Here is a 25,942-nt window from a genome sequence, read left to right as displayed (position 1 = left end):
AATGAGTTGGGGCATGTTATCTTTTTTTCAATTTTCTGAAAGAGTTTGAGAAGATAGAATTGTTTCTTCTTGAATGTTGGCAGAATCCATTAATGAAGCCATCTGGAACTGGTTTCATTGTGGAAACATTTTTGATTAATGATTTAATTTCCTAATGACTATGTATATACTATTTACCTTTTCTCTTCTTTTTTGGATCACTTTTCAATGATTTTATTTTTCCAAAACTTTATCTACATTATCTAAAAGTATAAACATGACCATAAAAGTTGTTCATTTCAATCTTTTTTTTTTTTAAGATTTTTTATTTATTTATGCGACAGAGATAGAGACAGCCAACGAGAGAGGGAACACAAGCAGGGGGAGTGGGAGAGGAAGAAGCAGGCTCACAGCGGAGGAGCCTGATATGGGGCTCCATCCCTTAACGCTGGGATCACTCCCTGAGCCGAAGGCAGACGCTTAACCGCTGTGCCACCCAGACACCCCTCAATCTTAATATCTATTAATATCTCTTTAATATCCTTAGGATCTGGAGAAACGTTCTCACTATATATATTTTATATATATATAATATATATTATTTATTATATATGTTATATATTATTTATTATATATGTTATATATTATTTATTATATATAGAGAGAGAGACAGAAAGAGAGTGACTCTACTGGGCCTTCTCTCTTTTGTCATCATCTAATCTGAGGGGTAATCAATTTAAGCAGTAGTTTTAAAAAACAATGTTTGGCTTTTTTGATCCTCTTTATTGTATGTTTTCTATGGTATTAATTTCTGCTTCTATTTTTGGTTTTTGCCTGTTCTGTTTCTACTGTATGAGATGGGTATTTCTCAACTAATTCTCAACACTTCTCTCTCTCTTTAATATGTATATAAAGCTTATATATATAGCTTATGTATATTAAATTTATATAAATATATATAAAGTTTATATATATAAAATTATACATATGGTTTATTTCTCTATGTGTGACTTTAGCTACATTCTACAAAGTTGGATATAAGCTAAAATCTCCATTGTCATTGTCACTCAGCTAAAATATTTTCCAATTTTCTTTTTTGACACAAAGATCACGTAGAAGTCTAATTCTTAATTTTCAAATAAAAGGGCATTTTTCTTATCTTCTCGCTATTTAATTCTAGCTTAATTGCCATTATTTCAGTTCTTAGTTATTAGAAAAAATTTTCCCAGAAAAAGGTTAGTTCTCATAAAGGTTTCAACAATGCTTAAAAAGCCTATGCATTTTCCAGTTACTAGAAATGGCATTTTTAATATAAATAGATAATGTATATATTATATGTATGTATATATATGTGCATTATTTGTGTGTGTGCATGTGTGTATATGTAGCCAGAAAGATAGAGATATCCAGTCTATGATGTTTTTGTTATTCAAGATTTCTATATCTTTAATGATTTGTCTATTTTTCCTATTTATTGAAAAACGTATTTAAAAATCTCCCTATGATTAATGATTTGTCTGTTTCTTTTTGTTCCTGTCATGTTTTACATCACATATTTTCACAATTAATATTGATTATAGATGGGTCAATCAAAAAATTTTTACCTTCAGGTCTGTTTAGTTCTGATATTTATATAACCATATCACTTTTCTTTGATTAGTATTTTCGCAGCATATGTTCTTTATCCCTTTTCTCTCACTCTTTCTATATCTATGTTTTACATGCGACTCTAGTTAATATCATACAGTCTTTTTTAATTCAGTCACACAATCTTCATTTTGTAAGTAGACATGGAATTTCTTTAAATGTGATGTAAATGCTGATCTACAATTCTGTTTCATCTTTTTGTTGTTGTTGTTCTACACCTGATCTGTTTGTTTCTATTTCAGTTGACCCATGTTATTATTCCATACTTTTTCTTTTTTTTTTTTTTTTAAGCATGTTGACAATATGATTCTCTTGTCTTTGGGCTTCCATTATCTCTTGAGAAGTCAATTAACAGTCTTTAGAAGAAGGTAACTGTTCTTTTTCTCTAGCTGTTTTTAATTTTGTTTTATTTGTCTTAACGTTTTCCGGTTTCACTACAATCTATGTCAGTATCTTGTTACAGATGTGTTGGACCTGTTTAAATCTGGATTGGTTTATTAGTCTATGATTAGTCCCAGAAATTCTAATCTGTTATCACTGCCAATGTTGTCTCTACCTTATTCCTTATCTTGTCTCCTTGTACAGTTTCATTAAGGATGATATTAAGCATTCTCATTCTCACTACCATGTTTCCTATTTTATCAAGATGGTTCCCCCCCCTTTTTTTTTTGGTGTGGGGGGTATGGATCTCTCCACCCTGCATTCTGGATACTATGTCCCATCTTCCCAGTCACTAATTCTCTCTCTAGCTGTGCCTCGTCTGGTGCAGCTGCTCTTGCTGAGTTTTAAATTTTAATTGTTTTTCTTTTTATCCCTAGTATTATATTCAACTCTTTTTCAATTCTGTTAATTTTTGTTCCTTCACCCTAAAGATATTTTAAAGTTTATCTTTTTGTTCTTTAAACCTTTGAATATAATTTTTAATGCTTGCTTATGGTGGATACTTCCTATACTTGGGATCTTTTCAAGTCTGTTTCTCTTATTTCTCATTTGGATGATTTGTTTCCTTGGTACCTACCTAGTTGGTTTTTACTTTCCATCATTACTGCACTGGTGAAATGATTTGAAGACCTAAAGTATAGGTAGAGCCTTACTCTGGTGGATTTGCGTTTGCTTCTTCTGGGCGCCAGGGGGGCACATCCAATCTAGGAGCATCACAAACCAAGATGAAGCTTGAAGTTTCCTGGCCTTCTAGCTGATATGAACAAGGCTCAAATCTATGTGAAGTCCAGCACAAAGTTACAACTTCTCCAGGACATTTTAAAAAATATATTTTTCTCATACCCTATTTAGTGCCAAGATGTAACCTTTTTTTGCAGTCATCTTAAAGGGGGGGGGTGTAGATCTGTTGTTTTGTTTTTCTTGTTTTTATTTTATTTTGCCCAAAGTTATCCTGAGGGCAAAGTCCTCCAAGGTCCCTGCTTAGTGTGGTAAACTGTTATGTTAATGAGTGTCTACCTTGCAAAAGTACTGGACCTTGATTTGTTTACCACCAAACTTGAGCAGTAGCTAAAACCAAAACCCAAGTTGATCTAGATTGGCAAATGCTCCAGGATCCTTTTTTTTTTTTTCTTCAGTAAAAATCTTGTGTTCTTTATCTGACCTATTATGGTTATGTAAATTTCTTTTCTCTGTACTATAAGGTGCTTGAGCAGCTTGAAAGAACTTGGTGCTTTTTAAAGAAAATCTATTTTAATATCTCAGCAGCTGCCAACTTCACATAGATTATTACTATAACATTTTGGTTTACAACATAGCTTTGCAAAGTTTCAGACACACAGATATGTTTACTAGTACATGGTGATCAAAGCCAAACACGAGAGCTACAAGACGTTTTACCATGTTAGTAGAGCAAAGAATTTTAATTCCATATCAAAGATACATTTTTTTAAAATGACAAAAAAATTTTCAAGTTCAGTACATTAACATTTTAAAGAAAGAGTCAAAGTTTATATGTAAGTTATGATCCATTAAAAAGTTATCAATTCTTGAGTGAGTATAATAATACCTGGAGGGTTATAGCTAAGCCACGAAGAACACTGGATAATATTAACACTAGTAAATAAAAAAAGAGAAACTCCTTTGAAGATCACCCTACCCTCCTAATTTCCTTGATAAATTTGGAATCTTCAGTTATTTAGACCTATGGTGTCTACTTAGGCTCTATGAGGCATGTTAAATGATTCCATAATATAATATTTGAACACATTTAATTATTTCTACTCCTCTACTTTACTAACTTGATATGGGGATTTAGTCAAATTATACACCATCTCTATTTTCTCACTTAAAAATTGAATAGGATATAGTAATACAAGGAGATGTTCTAGAGGGATTCATTATTTAATGTTTCTAAAGTCCTACACAAATGCCAAACTCATTACAGTGTGCATGCTGGCAAGTGGCTAGGGTTTAGGAGATAATGCAAGAGCACACATAAATCAAAATTTCAACATGAACGACCTTCTTTTTGTACCAGAGAATGATTAATCACATCACTGACATCGTGTATGCAGGTTCTTGTTCAATAAGTAACAGTTGACACCCTTAAGTTATACCTTTGGCCCCATCCCCTTCCTTTTCACACAGCAGTGGTAGGGGGTTGGGAGGAGAACTACCAATCTGTGTAGATGCCAAATGCCTTCCAAAGGATAGTCTAGAAAATACCAGACTGTCTAACTTTCACCTTCCAGGAAAAAAAGATGGAATTGTATGTCATAGTAAATTATTCCCAGACTTCAGCTGAATTACTTCTGAAGATGATACTTAGAGTACTTTCTGTAGACATCAGTGTCAGTATGTAAATTCAGAATGGGATGACTTCACCATTGACATCATTACTATCCTGCTCCCTGCCACCATTATGTCTTGCAAAGATTATTGCCAATAGCCTCTTTTTCAGTCAGGATTGACTAGAAAGACAGAACTAATAGGACCTATATATGTATACATATATAAACATATGCAAGTGTATATCATACATAAATTATTTATCCTATTGACTCTCTTTCTCTCTTTTCTCTCTCTCATCTATCTATATCCATAACCATATATATCCATGATTTATTTTAAGGAACTGGCTCACAAAATTGTGAGGCTGGCAAATTCAAAAATCTGTAGGACAGACCAGTGAGCTATAAACGCAGGCAGGAGTTTATGCTATAGTCTCAAGGTAGAATTTCTTCTACTCTGGGAAATTTCATTCTTTGCTCTTAAGGCCATCAACTGTTTGGATGAGGCCCACCCACATTACTGAGGGTAATCTACTTAAAGTCAACGAATTGTAGATGCGAACCACATCTACAAAATACCTTACATCTAGTAACATCTAGGCTTCTATTTGGATAAATAATTGGGTGCTATAGCCTAGCCAAGTTCATGCATAACACTATCACACATCCTGACACACCTTCTTTCTTCCTTCTATGTTGTACTCCTACAATCTATTTTTAACATAGCAGCCACAGTGATTCCTTAAGGCATAAGCCATGTCTTGTCATTCTCCATCAAACCTTCCACTAGCTCTTTAAATCACTCTCAGTTAAGTCCAAGGTTCTTACAAGAAGATCCAAGAACTTGAATGATTTGGACCTCCATGACCTATCTTCACCCCCAGCTGTTCTCACCCAAGTCATAATCGTCTCTTCTGTTCCCCAACTTACCATGCACATTCCCATCCTAAGGCCTTTGGATTGTTTATTCTGATAGCTTGAAATATTCTTCTCCCAAGACATAAACATGACTAATTTCTTCTCCTCCAATTATTCATTTATTTGTTTATTTATTTGTTTTTGAAGTATAGTTGACACATGATGTTACATTAGTTTCAGATATTCAGCATAATGATTCAATAAGTTTATACATTATACTATGCACACAAGTGTAGCTGCTGTTTGTCACCATACAGCACTATCATAATACCATTGATTATATTCCCTATGCTGTGCCTTTTATTCCTGTGATTTATTCATTCCATCATTGGAATTCCCTCCTTCAAATATTTGCTCCAATGTCACCCTCTCAATGTAGTCTACCCTTACCAACTATTTAAAATTCTACCTGACATATTCCTTCTCTGGCATTCCATATCCGTGTATTTTGCTATCTCTCTCTTTTTTTTTTCCCATAGTATGTATCACTCTGTAACATAATACATAATTAACCTTTTAAAATGTATTTATTATTTAGTGATTCTCCCTGCCCACTAGAATGTAACCTCCACAAAGATAATAATCTTTGTTTATGGGTCTCTGATTGAACTCTTGCACCTAGGTCAGTATCTGGCAAATAGTAGTTAGTCAATAAACATTTGTGGAATAAATGAATATATTTAGGCTATTGGTCTACTAATCACTGCTTGGTTATTAATTGTAATACATATAAAAATACTTCATTTTACATTATCTTCTTTTTGTGTCTTTCACCCTATTCTATAATTCCCTATTTTTTAGGCAGATACTATTATCTAATTTTTTTTCTTTTATAATCTTTCTACTTTTTAAGGAAAATGGTGTAAAAACCTAACATTCATGTAACATGTTTACTAACTGGCTTATTAGAAGAGGGAAGTTAAACTATATGCAATCAATTGATGCATATATGAATTAGGGAATTTTAGATTTCTTGGGTTGTAGAAAGAGTTTGAGAGGAAAACAGCTATGGACTTGCCAAGGTAATCATGCATAAGAGACCTATGCTTTCAAAGCCATAATTTTAGAGAATTTCAGTTTCTTTCAAGAATGATATTTAGCTTAACTTCTATTGCATAACAAATTTATAAAATTGATTTAAATAGTGATAATCTTGTTTTTGCTGATAATTCATTTTGACTAGCAAGTATTATAATAGCTAAAGGTGAAATATATAGAAAGGTTTAAATTTACAAAGTTGAAGTAGACCTGACATTTTTCCTTCTTTTTTTTTTCTTTTTATTGCTTATTTTTTCCCATGCATTTTTCACTCACAGGAGAAGAAGTAATAAATACACATGGTCCATGTTATATCATATTTTTGTCTCAAATTTTTCTTTGTCCTTCAAGAGACACATTTGAAAGATCCATGTTTTAAAAAGGTAGCCCTTCCTCAATCCTACAAAGTTTCTAGAGTCACATCCCCAGGAGAATCTGCAATATCCTTGGTCTTGCAAAATTTTCTATCTTTCTCTCTGATCAGGATTATGTATAAATGTGTCTACTATAGAGAAGATAAATAACATCTAAGAAATAATATTTCCTTGTGTTCATGGGTATGAACTCCCTAATTTTACCTCTCTCTCTCTCTCAAAGTATATGGGTTTTCTAAAAAATTAATTATAATGTACATAAAATAAGTTGCTGATAGAACAAGTATAAAAATAAAAATTAGCTTCCCAAAACCTATAGCTTTCTGTATCTCTTTGGCTTCGTTTTGACCCACTCTCCCAAATTCACTATACTAGGGCTGTTGTTTTAGATGCTTAAGTGTGCCAAGCTTTTTCCCAACTCAGGGTCTCTGCACACAGTATTTCTTCTGCCTGAGACAGTCTTCCTTATCTAGTTAAGATAATCTGACATCAACATATGTTTCAGTTTCTCAGGGAAGCCTTTTTAGACCTTTCTGCCTGGGTGAATTTTCTTATTTTTTTTCTGATGGTATTTTCCTCCTTCTTACGATTATATAACTATGCAATATAGTTATTTAGGTAACTAATCTGAGCTTGATGTTGGACATTAATTGAAACTGCTTCTATGACTGAAAGACATAAATAAACTTGAAAACTGAAATAGCCATAATGTCTTAGGTACTGTTGGAGAAAGGCTTTCATGGAGAGGGCAGTGCCTAGAATTTCATAATAAAATAGAAATGGTTTATGCAGAAACAGTCTCCCAAGAGAGTGCAAGTAGGTGCTCTTTATATTCTCAAATAAGTAGTCACTTTTTTCCCTAGGACTGACTTTGGAACCACATGAGCAACTGCTGGATCCTATAGTCACGTGGGTGGTACCCTATGAACAGATCTCTATTGACCAACAACAAGCTGCTTTTCTATATATGGGAGTTTCAAGGTGGAAAAACAGCATCCTATTTGGAATACTGTGACACTAAGACCAGTGCGTGCAAAGACTGATTAAAGAAGGTAAGATAAAATCAGTTCAATGGGATGATTTACATGCTGTTTTCCTTGTAGTAATGGGAGAATTGAATAATGATAAAAGCCCACTATGTTTAGGTTTTTACTCATTCACAAGTGGTGGCCAATGGGTTGACCATATGGTCAGGCAGATGGGCAATGGAAAATTGCACTACTAAAATGATGCTTGTATGGAGCATAGCCCTATGGAAATTATTATGGGAATTTAAGAAGCACATTAAAGTAGGAGGTACTGGAGAAAGTACTGGAAAAGTGATACATGGGAAAACAGTGAAAATATTAAGGGCAAAGGGAACAGCAAGTTCAAAATCCCTAAGAAAGAACATGGTCAAAGAAGGCCAGTTGGGCTATAACCAGTACATGATCAAGGAAAGCAATTGGCTCTGAGATCAAACAGTTTAGGAGAGGTCATATTAAATATGTCCTTTATAATCCATATTAACACATTATAATTCATCTTATATAAACTAGAAGTCATTGGAGAGTTTTGAGCAGATAAGCAAAGTGATTTACATTTTTAAAGGATGAAGCTAGTGTGTGGAAAATAGACTGTGGAGGATAGTGGCAGGCAGAGTTATATTCACAAATATTTAATGTGCCTTCTACATTTCTTAACCTTTGAAAAGTTGAGGCGTTTCCAAAACCACCCTCACTTCTGACATGATCTAGAAGTTTGGAAGTTCCTGAGAACCCTCAGGTTCAATAATTTGCTCAAAGGACTCACAGAACCGGTTTAAAGTTGTCCTCATGTGTACAATATATTACATTGAAATGATACAGATTGAAATCAACAAAGTATGGAGCATAGGAGCATGGTACAGAGTCCAGGAGGGGTCCACATGCAAATCCTTCAGTTGTCCTTTTCCAGGGGAATCATGGATAGCTCTAACTTTTCCCAAAAATGATGTGTGACAATATACATAATGTATTGCCAACCAAAGACGCTTACCTGAAATTTGGGAAACAGAAGTCAACCCATAACAGAGCTTGTGCATTGCCTATTCCAATGACTAGAACAATTGCTGACAAATAGTAACTTCTCAATTAATATTTGTTGAATGAGTGAATGAATGATGAATTCCACAAATCAAGCATAACAAAAGCTGATGGAGATAGATTTAAGGCACATTCACCATGACCAGCAAGCTCATTTTCCAGTAGAAGAAACAAGCAAATAAGCATTATATGATGAATGCTAAGCCAAAGTATACCCTGGATGCTATGTAGAAACCAAACGTAGAGCATGAAGATCAGGGAACACTTCATGGAGGAGATGATGCCTGTGTTAAGTAGAGTGTTGGAACTGATCATGGAGGACAAAAAAAACATTCCATGTGTAAAGAATAGTACATACAAATGCAAAGAGGCAAGAAAAATATGGCACATTTGAGAAACTGCAAGTAGTTTGGCATGGAGCCAATAAGAATAGAGAAAAGGTAATTCTGGGAAGGAGCCAGAAAGTAGATCATGAAGAACCTGGCATAAGCTAGAATTCTGATTTTATCTTTAACATAATGGAAAACCATTGATGCCTTTTAAAGTAAATAAGTGACATATTCAGTTTGACATTTTAGAAAGGTCATTGACAATGGTGTAAAGAATGAATTAGAAGGAAATGAGCAAGACTAAGAAAGGTAAACTTTTGATGTATAGTCAAATGGAATAATCAAGAATCAAAGCGAAAAGTACTGAGAGCCTAAAACATAAAGGGTGACAGAATGGTGAGGGATAATGGATGGAATTGAAAGCTGTGTTAGATGGAAAATTAACAGGTCAGGGTGACTGATTTGATGTAGAGTACAAAGAAGGAATCCAGGATGATATCCAAGTGGCTGATGTTGGCAATAGATAAATGGTGGTACCATTCCCTGAAATAATGTCTTTATTGTCAGAGTTCACATGGGAGTGCAGCAGGGGTTTTAGTGTATAAGAGAGTCAAGGAAGAATCATTGGACACCCTAATTTTAAACTAGATCATCTAAGAGTAATATCCCATAAGGAATCAATGCAACATTTGGGAATTCAGGAGAATCATGGTTGAAAATCATGATTGTGCTTTGAGTATCTATAGTGTGCCAAGTATTTTTATATCATGAGAAACTAGAACTTTACCTTTTAGTGGTTACATTTTAGAAACGTAGCTTAAGTGTGATCATTGTTCAAGCAGTGTTTTTATTTCTTTTTTTGCAGCTAATTCGGTGTATTCATTATATTTTTCTTTTGCTTCTTTACATGTGTTGCCCATTGTTCTTATTAATGTGGATGTCTAAAACATCATAATCTCAGAAATATAAATCCCCTATTTAAAAATCCTTGAAATATTTCCTATCTTTTGGGGTAGATGTGTGGAAGTTGTCAATTCTCTCTCTCTCTCTCTCTCTCTCTCTCTCACACACACACACACACACACACACACACACACACACGCACAGTGAACTAACTTCAAAAGACCTGGCCATTCACTTAGGCCACCTTAGCAAAGTAAATTGCCGCATGATAGATTTGGTAATGACATTGGTCATGCCAATAGCTGAAATGACCAGGTTAACTGGCCAGGAATCCAGCCTATCACCATGGTTTGAAAGTTTGGCAAAATATTAATCGTGCCATTGTAGAAATCTCCATATACTTTTTTTTTTACCAAGGGAAAAAAAAAAGTTTGAGATTTCCACTCCTTTAGCAAGTTCTGCATGATATCACTAAAGGCAGTGAGACGTTCTAAAGGACAACATTCCTAAAATATTAGGATTCATTGGCACAGATGCTTTTGGCAGTATCCATCTCAAACTCTGCTTTTCTATTTGAAATTTCCATTGTACATTTCAAATTACCACACAGTACCACAGTGGCAAATAGAAGGCCATGGTTCTTGGGGAAAAAAATGCAAATAATAAAAGGGAAGGGCCACAAGGTCAAAAAATATTTTTCTGGAGATTCTTGTAATATACCAAGTGATGCCTTGGGAAAAAAACAAAACAAACAAACAAACAAAAAAAAAAAAACCCAAAGCTGTTTAAAAAGACAGCAGCTGCTATAATGCTGCTTCATTACAGACCCAGTGGAGCAGAAGCGATGCATCCATTTTGCCTTTTTCTTCATTGATGATATCAGTGGAGCATTAATGGAGTTCTTATAGCCTACTGGTACAGTATAAATATAGTCTGAATAAATCTTATATTGACTATATTATAATACTCTTTTTAAAACTAGAGAAGAAACTCACTGCTTTATTTTTATGTAAAAAAAAAAAGTTATATAGAGGATATAGCTTCAGATCCATAATAAATAGTCAATACAGTTTTTTATGCCTTTTATCATTAAAAGAATAGGTAGAATTTTAGTCTAAAGTAAAACTATCATTAGCAGGCTTATTTCACTGAAATGACACACAGTTTTCTCTAGTTAACAAAGTCAAGGTGCTTTTATTGTTGTTTCTTTATTGATTTCACTTATTTAATTCTTCTTTAACTGAAAAATCTTAGTTTCTGTATGTTCTTTTATTTTGTTAACAGCACAGGGTGTGCTTTCAAAATGAAAATTATGCAAATTACTTAGCATTTATCTTGATTTTAAAAATCAGGTCCAAACTATGATCCTAGGGTCATCCACTTATATAAAAATTTGGGGGCTAGACAGGGACCCAGATGTTTCAAGTGGATTTGCAAATGGCAAAATGCTGCTTGTTGGATCTGCCTGCAAATCTATTTGCAAATGCAAATCCTCTTTCCAAACAGATCAGAGTTTTTTTTAGGTCCAACAAAAATCCTTGAGCAAAGCAAAATGCTGATGGAATGTACACATGGCCCATCTATGGATTTCTATCCACATGCTCTTGCATCTTCGTTGTGTACTTTCAGAGCATGGCAGGAGAAGACAGAATGCAATGACACTTACTTTAAGGGGGTTCTGAAAACATCCTGCTGCAATTTAGGGAAGAGGCAGAAGCAGTGACTTATCCAAGTATCTTTTTTTATCTCTACATGAAGTGACTCAAAGCACTCCCTACTTCTGCTGTATTCCCTTAAAGCACTAGTTTTACCCTGCAAGACAGTTTCCATTTGTCCATAGCTACTAAGACTATTTCTCTTACATCCCTTCCCTTTTCAGTACTTGTCCTTCTAAGAGATCCATGTCCCCAGGGTCCAGACCATGAGTGCGGTTCTCCACTGATGCTTGTCTGTTGAAGTCAATAACTCTTTCAGATTTTCGCTCTTCCTTGCCCTATGATAATAATAATAATAGCAAACAATTTAGGCACCGTCCATGTGTATTGACTCATTTAATCTTCACCACTACTCCATCACATGCACACTGTTTAACTTCTTCGTGTCCTGTGCTCCTCTAATCTAACAAATCAATTTACACTAAAAGGTTAATGATGGAAGGAAAACATGGCTGGCTTTTCACTCCTCAATTTGTCATCCTCTCTCTTTACCTTTTATCATTGCCATTATTCAAGGCTGGAGTGTTACCATAGCCTCATAGCCAACACGTACCACACTCTAGACTTGCCTTCCTGAAATTCATCTCTCTGCATTTTTGCTGAAATGACTGATCTGAACTACAAATCTAACCTTGTCATTATACTGCTTTAATGTTGTTCTGTCATTTACAGGATAAAGGCCATAATCCCTAGCATAAAATAGAAAGCCTGCTATACTCTCACCCATTCACCTTAGTTTCTCTTCCTACTACTTTCTTCTTAAAAATTCTATGACTTTTTCATTCAATCCCTCAGATACAATATTACTTCATGCCTTTTTAAAGCATATTAACATGAGTTACTGGAATTTGTCTGGAATGCATTTCATCCCTCTACCATCCATCTGTCCCAGCTTCCCTACCCACAACACAATTTCACACATAGATACACACCTTGACACCAGACAAGCTTTTGCTTATCTTCAAGAGCCTAGATATCCTGGGTCTTCCCCGATGCAGCCCCTAGGCACAGGCTGTAATAAGTGAGTCTCCTCTGTGTTCCTACAGTACACGGGTAAATGTTTAAGTCATCCACTTAAAGTTTTTCTTCCTCATTATATTGTGAGGTCTTTGAGAGCAGGAACACTGTTATTCTTTGTTTCCCCAGTGCTCTGTTTGCTTAAAAAAAAAAAAGTCTCTTAACACGTTTATTATATTACAGATACGTACTTGATAATAAATAGTTCTCAGAGAACCTAGCTGTGACCTACAAAAAGGAATCTGTGAATGAAAAACTGAGGATCATAGCTAGTGGGAAACAAGATATTTTGGGTCAACAAGGTCTTTCCCCACTGCCTTCAAAATATCTTAGATCATTTAATTAGTTTGTGAATAAGGCTGACCTGGAGTACAAGTTGAGACTATACCTAGCCAGGCAAAACCACAGTGAAAAATAATCTGAAATCTGCCAATTAGAATACTAGTATTGAGGAGGAGTTTAAAGGTACATATTTATATATAAGTAAGGCACTCTGAGGCTGTATTGAATATGATGCCAAAATAATGAATTTATTTGGCTGAAATAATATTCTATTTATCTATAAAAAGATCATTTAAACTAATATTTTATCATAAAGAAAAAGATCCAACTCATTGATTGAATTATTCATTTTTTAATCCCCTCGAAGAGCCACCAAGAAGCCAATACCTGAGTTTACTTATTTAGGGAAGTAGGTACTTTTATTCTCTTGTGATGCAGAGACCAGCACAAAAAAATGGTGTTGTCTGGCAACAATGAGGAACATAATAATTGTCAAGATGGCATTTGAACATTATTTTTTTAAAAAAGAAAGAAAACGTTATTGAGCCATGATTTGGGGGAAATTTGCCAAGTGATTTAGCCCAGTACAAACTTTTCCATCTTCCTTATAAAACTGAATTGCCAATATCCCCATTTTTGGGCCCCCCAAAAGTAAGTGATTGTCTTCAAGGATTTTTAATGTTTTAATCTCATGTGTGTCATTAAACATTAAATGTTTACTTAAAAAATTCCCTACTATTTTCCAAAGTGACACACATATTGGATAAAACTTACATGTATGTTTTATTATCTATAAGTCTATTTTACTTCATTTATTTTTTTAAACATTTTATTTATTTATTTGAGAGAGAGTGTGTGTGAATGAGAGAAAGCAGGAGGTGGGGCAGAGGGAGAGGGAGAGAAAGAACCTCAAACAGACTCCCCACTGAGCAGGGAGCCCCACTCAGGCTCAATCTCATGACGCTGAGATCATGACCTGAGCCAAAATCAAGAGTGGACGCTTTAACCTACTGAGGCACCCAGATGTCCCAAGCCTATTTTAAATGAGACACTTAAATTTGGAAATACAAAAGGTTAAGAACTTGTATGTTGTTAATTCAAATTTGGGCTTCTGCAAATACTTATTTCAACTTATGTCAAAGATATTAAATTCTAGTTGAAATTTAATGAAAGTCATAATTTGTTGGAAAGTCACAACTATGGTCAAATATTATTATTCAAAGAATTACTTCTATTCTTATAATCATTATGCCAGAGTTTTGACATCCATATAAATTTCAGGGTTTTTTAGGGATTGAAGCATTATCAAGATACAAAAATACTCTCCTTTTTTCATGAAACTTAATAAAATATCTTAGTTCCCTGAACGATCCAAGAAATTTAAGGAGACAGTATTTTGTAATACGACTTATGCTAATTATAATCATGTCGGGTTTTTTTAAGATTTTATTTATTTATTTGACAGAGAGAGAGAGAGAACTCACAAGCAGGTGGAGCAGAAGACAGAAGGAGAGGGAGAAGCAGATTCCCCACTGAGCAAGGAGCCCGATGTGGGACTCTATCCCAGGACCCTGGGATCATAACCTGAGCCAAAGACAGACCCTTAACAGACTGAGCCACTGAGGCGCCCCATCATGTCTTTTTTTTTTTTTTAAAGAAAATTCTAAAAATTGTTTGAGTCTGGGAATATTTGCTGTTCTCATTTGCCTTGAAGTAATATTAGAGACTAATTTTGAACATCAAAGTTGGTCCATCATGTGGTTTTGAGTGTTAAAAGTAAAACTAATATAGTGCGCCTGGGTGGCTCAGTCAGTTCAGCATCTGATTCTTGATTTTTGGCTCAGGTCATGATTTTAAGGTTGTAAGATGGGGCTTACATACTGGGTGTGGAGCCTATTCAAGAGACTCTTTCTCCCTCTCCCTCTGCCCCTCCCCCCACTTAAAAAATTAAAACTAATGTAAGTAAAGATTCTGTTGTAATATAATGCTTTTTTTTTTTTTAAAGACATTGACCAAAAGTCTTAAGTTTCCTTGCTAAGTTATTAACCCGCCCACATAAAATAGTAGTCGCTTATATAGTAGGAATCTTACTTTTTTGAGGTAGGATCATAAACAGCAGAATAACTTCAACTAACTTATTGACAGACATAATGCTTAGGTTTTAATGTGTGTTTTTTTTTTAATTCATTTGTTTTGCTGTTCAATAGCACCTATCTACAGAGTAAATATTATTGAATATTTCTATATTTGTAAATGATTTCTGTTCCCCAGAAAACACCAAATCATCCCACAAACATAAAAAAGCAAAGGACAACCACTTTGTGGTGCAGAAATAGTTCTCCAATGCCTGTTTTAGTGCCTTCTCAATAGTTAGAAATTTGAACAGCTGGCAAAAATAATACTGAGCAAGTATGAACATACATCTATTGCACACATACAAAAATGCTTTAAAAATACATGGCACAGTAGAAGAGAACAAACTGGTGGTTGCCAGAGGGGAGGTAGATGGGGGAGAAAAAAAGATAAAGGGGATTAAAAAAATACATGGCATAATTAGAAGAGCTGACATTTTTTACATATCAATGCTATACAACCAAATTTGTATGGTTAGTTTCAGAAACTTAGACAAAATTAAAATACCCAATATTTTTATCTTACCAAGAATAATGTAATATTCCCCAAAGATTCAACCATTAAATGAAAAATGAATAAAAAGCATGCGCTTACTAAACTGTAAACCTACTAGTGCAAAGAAGCAACTCTGTCAAAGGCTGCTTGAACAACTTTGCAGCTATTATAAGAAAATTTTAAGGCAAACATAATATTTTTAAATGCAACACCCAAAAATAATGACTGTATTTCTTAGCACAAAAAAGAAATATACATTTTCCATACCCCAAACCCCAGGGTACTATGTGTTCAAAAACAAAAGGTCAGGAACTAAGTACTTCAGTGATGCCTTTACCTTAAGGATCAGAATTGGAGTTATACTTGAGGTCTTAGGTGAAATGAGTTTGACGGATTAGGTTCGGTTACTAGCTGTCAGTGCACTACATGAAAAACACTGCACATACAGAGCTTAGTGAAACTAGCTGTTTTCTGCACAGGAAAATTCCTTGATGGAGTTAGCATGAAGACAAATGAACTGTTATCCCCCAAGAAAGGTGTCCCTTTAGGTTAGGCTTGAGGTTAGCAATACCAAACAGTAAGAGCACTTGACTTCCCATAGCTGACAGACTCATTACCTTTGTAAATATTGAGGCTTAGCTTTGAATCCTGGGATTCTTTTTTGAGTTTCTAGAGAGTGCTAGTAACTAACCAATTACCAAAACAATAAAGAAATTAAGATGGGAAAAGACAAGAGTATTGTAAGCAAATTTCCTTTCTTTCCTACCATCTAACGAAGTTGTTTACACTTTCTCCATTATTACTAAATCCTTACCCCTCCCATTTATTCAAAACCTTCTAAATACATCCTTGTTACTCATCATAAGATCCTGTAAAAACAAGATATTGCTTTTCTTATTAACAGTAAGAAAATGGGAAATCAAACAGGATTAGTTCTAATATGGCAGTGTCAGGGTCCAAATCCATATTTGTCGGTGCCCCAAGCTACTGCTTCATCCACAAGTTTTATTCATACAGAATTATTTCTCTAAAACCTATTTATTGTTTATGGTAACCATTCAGTCTCATATAACTTGTATAATTTTCTTTATGTCTCTTCTGTTATTTTTAGTCATATTTTTCAATACTTCATCTAAATGGCCAGACACTGATAGAAGATATTTAAGAAATCCCTACTTAAAATCCTTAAATATCTACTATATGCTCTGTTATTTTCTTTATATATTGTTTATATATTTCCTTTTAATATATATTTTCACTTAATATATCATAGGAAAAATGGTGTTTTATATAATTAGGTAATCTTTTTCAACTTGCATTTTCATAACTACCAAGAATTCCATCATATGTCTATACAATAATTTCTTCATTCTAAGAATCCTTTTCTCTAATTTTGCAATCACACACCAAAAATGTCAAAAATGATCCACTACTAAAAGTCATGCAAAGCAGTATTAGTCCCCTCTTCTGCTCATGCCATACTCTTCCCAGAATTTAACTTTTTGTGTGGATTTTTACCAATGATTTTCTAAGTTTATAATTATATGTCAATAGATCTGACATGAATTTCACTCACCAGCTCTTAATTTCCCCAGTCCTGCCCATCTCATGTATGCTTGACCACATCCTCTGTGGCAGCCATCAACCATACCCTGTGGCCTCTCCCTCAGGCCCAAATAGCCCTTATTTCTCTTTTTCTCACCCTTGCTGCCCTTGGTTTCATCTCTAAAATAAAACATCTAATTTTTGCATCTCTAAAATAAAACATCTAATTTTTGCATCAGAAAACCCAGTCTAAGATAACAGATAAGTCTACGATAACGATAAGTCTACATATGTGTATTCAAAAATTAAACAGACACATGTTTAAAAAAATCAATTCTGAATCATCAATGGTTCCAATAAGAAATAACAAAGGAAGTTAGAAAATATCTTGAGTTGGTTGAAAATGAAAACACAACAAATCAGAATTTATGGAAAGAAGCTAAAACAATGCTTAAGAGGAAAATTTATAGCTTTAAATGTTTTACTAGAAAAGAGGAAGGTCTCAAATCAATTATCTAACTTTTCAATCTAAGATATTAGGGAAAAAAGCAAAAGAAATAGAAGAAAAGAAATAATAGCAATCAGAACAATAATTAATGAAATGGGAAATATAATAACAAAACAATGGGACCCAAAGTTATATCTTTGAAATGATCAACAAATTTTGCAAAACTTTAACTAGAATCATCAAGATAAAAAAGAAAAGATGCAGATTACCAATATCAGGAACAAAAGTTACAAATTTTCAACAGATTCAACAGAAATTAAAAAGGACTTCAAGGTAACGTTATAAACAAGTCTATGCCAACAACTTTAACAACATAGATTAAATAAAGTCCAGAAAAGCATTAATGGCCAATTGACACCAAAGAATTAGAAAATCTTAATAGAGTTACATAACATAAAAAAATAAATTAGTAATTACATATATTCCCAAGAAGAAGAGTCTAGGCCCAGATGGGTTAACTAGTTAATGCCATCAAACATTTAAGAAATAAATTATACCAGTCATACATAAACTTTTTAAAAAATAAAGAAGGAAAAATGTGCCAAAACATTTTAGGGGTCCAATATTACCTTGATACCAAAGCAGGACAAAAATATCAGAAACAATGAAAATGCCCAACAGCATCTCTTATAAGCATAGATGCAAAAATACTTAACAAAATAATATCAAGTTGAATTCAACAATACACCAAGACTCTGGACTTTATCCCAGTAATGCAAAGTTGGCTTATTATGGAAAACCCAATTAACATAATACATCATTTAATTAAAATAAAGTAGAAAATCAGTAAAATCATATCAAAAGATTCATAGAGATTTTGACCAAAATCCAACACCAATTCCTAATAAAAATTCACAAAAAACATATGCAGAAGTAAAATATGTGGCAAGATTAGCACAGGGAAAGGACCTGGAAAAGTAATTGTAATTATACTGTTTTAAATACCTTACCTTAAATATAGAGTGTTAAAATGCTAATCTGAGATAAACTGTGATAAGGACACATTGTAATTCCTAGACTAACAATTAAAAAATTAAAACAAAGAAGTATAGCTAAAAAGCCAATAGAGGTTGGGGCTCCTGGGTGGCTCAGTCATTAAGTGTCTGCCTTCGGCTCAGGGCGTGATCCCAGAGTCCTGGGATCGAGCTCCACATCAGGCTTCTTCCGCTGGAAGCCTGCTTCTTCCCCTCCCACTTCCCCCTGCTTGTGTTCCCTCTCTCGCTGGCTGTCTCTCTCTGTCAAATAAATAAATATAATCTTTAAAAAAAAAGTCAATAGAGGAAATAAAACAAAATACTTAATTACACCAAAGAAAGAACAAAAAAAGAACATATGACACAAATAGAAAACAATGAGATAAAGTCAATCATCTCAATAATTGCCCTGTGTATACGAGGACTGAATATCCCAATTAAAAAGTAGAGATCGTCAAACTAGATTTAAAAGTAATAAACAAACAAGACCCAACTACATAGTTAATAAGAAACATTACTTTAGCTGTAGACACAGATCAGTAAATTCTCAATAAAGATTGAAAATATAGAGTTTGTACTCTGATCAAAAAGGACTAAATTAGAAAAATCAGTAACAAAAAATTTATTTTAAAAAGCCTTAATATTTGGGAAGTCAACAAAAAAATTTTAATAACCATGGGTAAAAGAAAAAATATCAAGTGAGATTATATAGTATTTTTTTATTGTGGTAAAATACATAATATAAAATTAGCAATTTCAGCCGTTTTTAAGTGTACAAGTCAGTAGCATTAGTTATATTTATAATTTCCTTTGATGCGCCTAAGTTTTAAATTTTGATAAAATTTAGTTTATGTATTTTATCTTTTGTCACCTCTGGCTTTGATGTCATATTTTAGAAACCATTGATAAATCCAAAGTCATAAAATTTTAGAAACCATTGATAAATCCAAAGTCATAAAATTTACCCCCCTTTTCTTCGGAGTTTTATACTTTTAGCCCTTAAACTTAAGTCTTAAATCCATTTTGAATTAATATTTGTATATGATATAATTCTTTGGCATGTGCATATCCAGCTTTCCTAGCATCATTAGTTGAACAGACTGTTCTTTCCCTGTTGAACCATCTTGGCATTCTTGTTGAAAAGTAATTGGCCATGCAGGCAAGGGCTTATTTCTGGGCATCCAATTCTATTCCTTTGTCACTATGCCTCTCCTAATGCCAGTACCACACTGTTCTGATTACTGTAGCTTTGTAGTAGGTATTAAATTGGTAAGGGTGAGTTTCCAATTTTGTTCTTGTTCAAGATTGTTTTTATTATCTCAGTTCCCTTGAATTTTTGTATGCAATTTAGGATGAATATTTTTATTTCTGAAAAAAAAAGACACTAGGATTTTTGTAAGGATTACATTGAATCTGTAGATCACTTCGGGTAATATTGTGATCTTGACGGTACTAAGTCTTCTAATACATAAACTTGTGATGTCTTTCCACTTATTTAAGTCTTCTTTAGTTTTTTTCTATAGAGTTTTGTAGTTTTTAGTGTACAAGTTTTATGTAATCTTGGTTAAATTTGTTTCTAAGTAGTCTTTTTTTGATGCTACTGTAAGTGAATTGCTTCTTAATTTCCTTTCTGGATAGTTCATTACTATATAGAAATACAGCTAATTTTTTACGTTAATCTTGTATCCTACAACACTGCTGAAGTTTTTTACTAGCTCTAATGCTTTGTCATCTTGTTTTGTTGTTGTTGATATTGATATTGGTTATTTTGCAGATTTTCTTAGGGCTTTCTTACATATAAGATCGTGTTATCTACAAGTAGAGATAATTATATTTCTTCCTTCTGATTTGCACAGCTTTTTTTTTTTTTTAATGTGGAAAAAAAAAGTTTATTCCGAAGCAGAAAGTACTGCAGACACTGGGAATTGCCTCACCCAACAATGGTGGGAAAGGGTGAGCTCCTCACCCCCGCAGCCCCCATGATTCTGAGATGACTCCACATGTTCCTTGCATCCTGTCCCTCAGTCATAGGCCTCATCATCCTCCTCCTTGTCACCAGAGAAGCAAGTATTTAGGTCCAGGTTCTCAAACTCCTCCTCATAGGAGAAGCTATCATTGTCTTGCTCCTGAACTCGTCCTGCTGCCGTTTGGGCACATCATCCTCATCATCTTCTTCCTCTTCCTTCTCCTTCTCCTCCATCCTTGAGGAGTTCTGGGGCTGATTCCTAGGTACTTGGATCCTTTCACCTCTGGGGCCTCTGACAAGACCAACCCAGAAGTCCTAGGTGGAAAGCTGCAGGATAGCCAGTAGCCTCACCTAGCTCCAGGCTCATGATTTGAAGTTTTTATTTCTTTTTCTTGCCTAATATCTCTGGCTAGATCTTCTATTATGTTGAATAGAAGTGGTAAAAACAGTCTTATTTTATTCCTGTCTTAGAGGAAACGCTTTGAGTCTTTCACCATTGAATATGATGCTGGCTATGGGTTTCTTACATGTGGCCTTTATCATTTTGAGGAAGCTTCCCTCTCTTCCTAACTTATGAGTTTTTTATCATGAAAGAGTGTTGGATTCTTTCAAATGCTATTTCTGCATCAGTTGGAATAATTATGTGGTCCTTCAATCTATTTTTTTGTGTTGAATCATTTTTGCACTCCTGACATAATTCCCACGTGGTGATGGTGTATAATCCCTTGAATATTTTGCTGAACTTGGTTTACTAGTATCTTGTTGAGGACTTTTCCATATATATTCAGAAGAAATATTAGCCTGTAGTTTTCTTTTCATGTAGTATTGTTGTCTGGCTTTGATATCAAGATAATGCTGGTATCAGAGAATGAGTGAGGAAGCATTCCTCCTCTTCAATTTTTTGAAGAGTTTGAGAAGAAATGGTCTTAATTTTTTTTTTTTTAATGTATGATATAATTTGCCAGTGAGACCTTTTGGCTCTAGGCCTTTGTTGTTGTTGTTGTTGGGATGTTTTTGATCACTGATTCAATATCCTTACATGTTAAAAGTCTATTCAGATTTTCTGTCTCCTTGAGTCATTCTGATAATTTGTGCCTTTCTAGAAATGTTTCCATTTTATCCAGTTTGCCTAATTTATTGGCATACAATTATCTGTAATATTCTCTTATAATCCCTTTTATTTCAGTGAAGTTGGTAGTAATGTCTCTTTCATTTATGATTTTAGTAATCTGAGTCTTCCTTCTTTTTGTCAGAGTCAATGTAACTCAAGTTTTGCCAATATTGTTGACTTTTCAAAGATTTAGCTTTCAATTTTGTTTCTTCTATTGCTTTTTTATTCTCTCTTTCATTGATTTCTGATCCAATCTTTACGATTTATTTCCTTCTGCTAGCTTTGGGTCTAGCTCACTCTGGTTTTCTACTTCCTTTAAGTATAGAGTTTGATTTTTGATTCAATTTTTTTCATATAATTTAGATGTTATATTTATAAATTCCCCTTGTAGCTGTGCTTTCACTGTATGCTATAAGTTTTGGTATGTTGTGTTTTCATTTTTAGGTGTCTCGGGTATTTTCCAATTTCCCTTGTGATTTTTTTATTCATCCACTGATAGTTTAAAAGTATGTTGTTTAATTTCTAGGTGTTTGTAAATTTTTCAGTATTTGTTCTTTATTGATTTCTACTTTTATTCCATTGTGGTTGTAAAATATGCTTTATATGATTTTAAACTTATTTAAATTATTAAGATATTTTGTGGCCCAAAATATAATTTATCCTAGGAAGGTAGTATGTCCACTTGAGAAAAAAATGTATATTCTGCTGTTGTCAGATGAACTCTACTGTCTATATCTGTTAGGTTGAATTGGTTTATACTATTATTGAATTTTTCTATTTACTTATTAATCATCTGGTTGATGCCCCATCATTATTTAAAATGGGATATTGAAATCCTCAAGTATTATTGTAGAATTGTACATTTCTCTCTTTAATTCTTTCAGTTTTCTTCACATATTTTTGGGCTCTATTGGTAGGTGAATATATAATTGTTATATATTGAACCTTTATCAGTCTGTAATATCCTTCTCTATCTCTTATAAACTGTTTGACTTAAGGCTATTTTGTTTCATAACAGTATAGCCAGTCCAGCTCACTTTTGGTTACTATTTAAATGGAATATCTTTTTCCATCTTTTTCTTTCCAACCTTATTATGTCTTTATAGTTACATACACAACATATATATGTAGATAGCATATAGATGGATCATGGTTTTGTTTTTTTTAATCCATTATGCCAATCTCTGCATTGAAGAGCTTAATCCATCTACATTTAAAATAATTGCTAAGGAATGATTTACTTATGCCTTTCAACTGTTTCTTTTCTGTATGTCATATGTTTTTTGTTCCTCAATTTCTCCAGTACTGGCTTCTTTTTATATTCGTTTTTTTGGGTTTTTGTTTTGTTTTGTTTTGTTTTTTTTGTAGTATACTATTTTGATCTCCTTTCATTTTCTTATTGTTTTATAGATATTCCTTTAATGGTTACTTTGGCTATTATAATTAACATCTTAAACTTATAACAACCTAAATTAAATTATACAAATTTAATTTCAATAGAATGCAAACCCTGGGCTCTTATTCATTTCTGACCTTCCCCTTTTATATTGTCACAGACTACATTTTTATTCATAGTGTGCCCATTAACATAGACTTTTATACACTTACCTTTTTAATTAAATAGAGGAAAATGGAGTTACAAATCAAAAGTACAGTAATACTGGCTTCTATATTTACTTAGGTAGTCACTTTACCAATGCCCTATATTTTTGCATATGGCTTCAAGTTACTATCCATGTTCTTTGATTTCACGCTCATAGACTGCCTTTAGAATTCCTTATAGAGTAGTTCTTCTAGTAATAAACTCATTCAGGTTTTGTTTACCTTGAAATGTCTTCATTTCTTCTTCATTCTTGAAGAATAGTTTTGCAGATATAGAATTATTAGTTGACTGTTTTTCTTCCAGGACTTTAAATATGTCATCCCACTGCCTTCTGGCCTCCATTTTTAGTGATTAAAAAAATCACATGTTAATCTTATTGAGGATCTCTTACATGATGAGTCACTTCTCTCTTGCTGCTTTCAAGATTTTTTCTTTGTTTTTATCTTTTGACAATTTCACTATAATTTGTCACAGTGTAGCTTTCCTGAGTTTATCCTTCTTGGAGTTTATTGCGCTTCTTGACTGTGCATATTCATTTGATCAAATTTGGGTAATTTTTGGCCATTGTTTTTTACAATTTTTTTTTGCCTCTTTCTATCTCTCTTCTTCTGGAACTCCCATGATGTATATATGTGCACACTTGATGGTGCACACATGATGGTGTCCCACAGGTCCACTGGGTCCTGTTCATTTTTATTTATCCTTTCTTTCTTTCTCCCCTCAAACTGGGTAGTCAGTTGCCTTTCTTCATACGCACTGATTCTTCCGTCTGCCTGTTTAAATCTATCATTGAATTTTTCTAGTGATTTTCTCCATTATTGTACTCTTTACCTCTAGAATTTATGTTTAGTTCCTTTTTTATAATTTCTCTCTTCATTGAAATTTCATATTTTTTCAACACTATACTTACATATTTTGGGCAGCATTATTCAAAATAGCCAAAAGGTAGAAGCAACCAAACCACCCATCAATGGATAAATGGATAAATGAATTGTAGTATATATGTAAAATAGGACATTATTAAGCCACAAAAGAAAAGAAATGTTGATAATGCTACCATTTGGATGAACCTTAACAACATTGTGCTGAGTGAAAGAAGCCAAACAGAAAAGGTCCCATTTTGTATGAATCCATTATTATGAAATATCCAGAATAGGCAAATCTATAGAGACAGGAGATTAGTGGTTACCATGCAATGGGGGAAGTTGGGAATGGAGAGTGATTATTTAATGGATACAGCGTGTTCTTCTTAAGTGATGAAAAGTTTTGAAACTAGAGAGAGGTGATGGTTGTACAACATTGTGAATACAGTAAATGCATCTAGATTACATATATTAGAAGGGTTAATTGTGTATTATGTGACTTTACCTCAATTAAAAAAAGGTCTGAAACAAGCTATTGAACTTAAGAGACAAATGTGAAACCTTGAGCCCCAAAATGATAGAATATATGTTCTTTTCAGGTATACATAAGACATGTACTAAAACTGACAATATGCTGGACCATAAAACAAGCCCACAGTATAATTAAACTAGCAATCAATAAGAATAAGACAAAAATGTAGGTTTCAAAATTAATTTACTTCTAAATATCAAAATAAACTAACTTTTAAATAAAATTCTATTTTATATGGGTGTCTTATATATAATATACGCACTTGCATATAATAAATTCACACTTAGAAATGCTGAATGAGTGACTATCCTAAATCACATAAGTAGTAAATGTTGAAGTCAGAATTCAATCTCAAGTCTGTGGTTCTTAATCAGTACATTACTGACTATACTGAGATGAATAAAGTCAATTGTTTGGAGAAAGACACTAATAAAAGTAAAGTGATGCTTATAGTCTCCACATGAGCTTGTTAGTTTAAGTTTGTTTAGTGCCATGGTCAGAACCCTTAATTCAAGCCAACTGTGTTGTGTCTATCATTGTTCTAAGAGCAATCAAGTTAGACTATGAGTGTGGATTAGGATAAAGTACAAAACTGCCACCAAAAATAATCTGACATACCTTTTTTCTGTAGGCCACGTATAAAAAGAATTTCAGAGAACAGTGCAAATTATAAATTGGAAGTTTCACAGTGTAGGTAGGAAATTTGTTGAAAGTAAAAATTTAGGGAATCAAGGATATCATAACTGAGTGTATAAGCAGGAAATTTCATTCAAAGGAGAGGCTTAAATTGTTCTGTAAGGGGAAATCTTGTCCAATGCTGGAAACCTTTGAGGAAGAATGTCTGGAAATGAAGAAAACCCAGTGAACTAATTTATTTAGATGTTTAAAAACTATTTCCTAATGTTACTACTAATTGATAATTCTTTAATAAAGTCACCAAGGTATTTAGGAAAAATTTTAATCATAGATTTGGCATTAGCTATGAAACAGAAAATAATAAAAGCTAGATAAATACTGCTTTCCATCAGTGCTCTCAACCAAGTTTCCTGCTTCAACCATGACACTGACAGTTCTAAAATCTTGCTCCAACCTAGAGATGCATTTCTGACTACTTAATTTGTATCTGCTTGCAAACCATGCAAATATGTGTCTCAGTAAAAGTGTACTTTTTCTACTCATATCACATTTACACTCATCCCAAAGCACTACCATCTA

General features: G+C 33.5%; 1 long non-coding RNA gene across 1 annotated transcript in view; it reads left to right on the top strand.

The window, feature by feature from the left end:
- The window catches only part of LOC117796689, a 463,405-nt gene that overhangs the window by 412,036 nt on the left and 25,427 nt on the right, over positions 1-25,942 (top strand). The window contains exon 6 of the long non-coding RNA XR_004621313.1: positions 7,552-7,740. This is a non-coding gene — a long non-coding RNA (uncharacterized LOC117796689). The remainder of the gene's footprint in view (positions 1-7,551; positions 7,741-25,942) is intronic.

Source organism: Ailuropoda melanoleuca, chromosome 16 (genome assembly GCF_002007445.2).
Source record: "Ailuropoda melanoleuca isolate Jingjing chromosome 16, ASM200744v2, whole genome shotgun sequence".
Classification (NCBI taxonomy): Eukaryota; Metazoa; Chordata; class Mammalia; order Carnivora; family Ursidae; genus Ailuropoda; species Ailuropoda melanoleuca.
The sequence above is the reverse complement of the archived record's forward strand: the minus strand, read 5'-3'. Positions and strand labels throughout refer to the sequence as shown.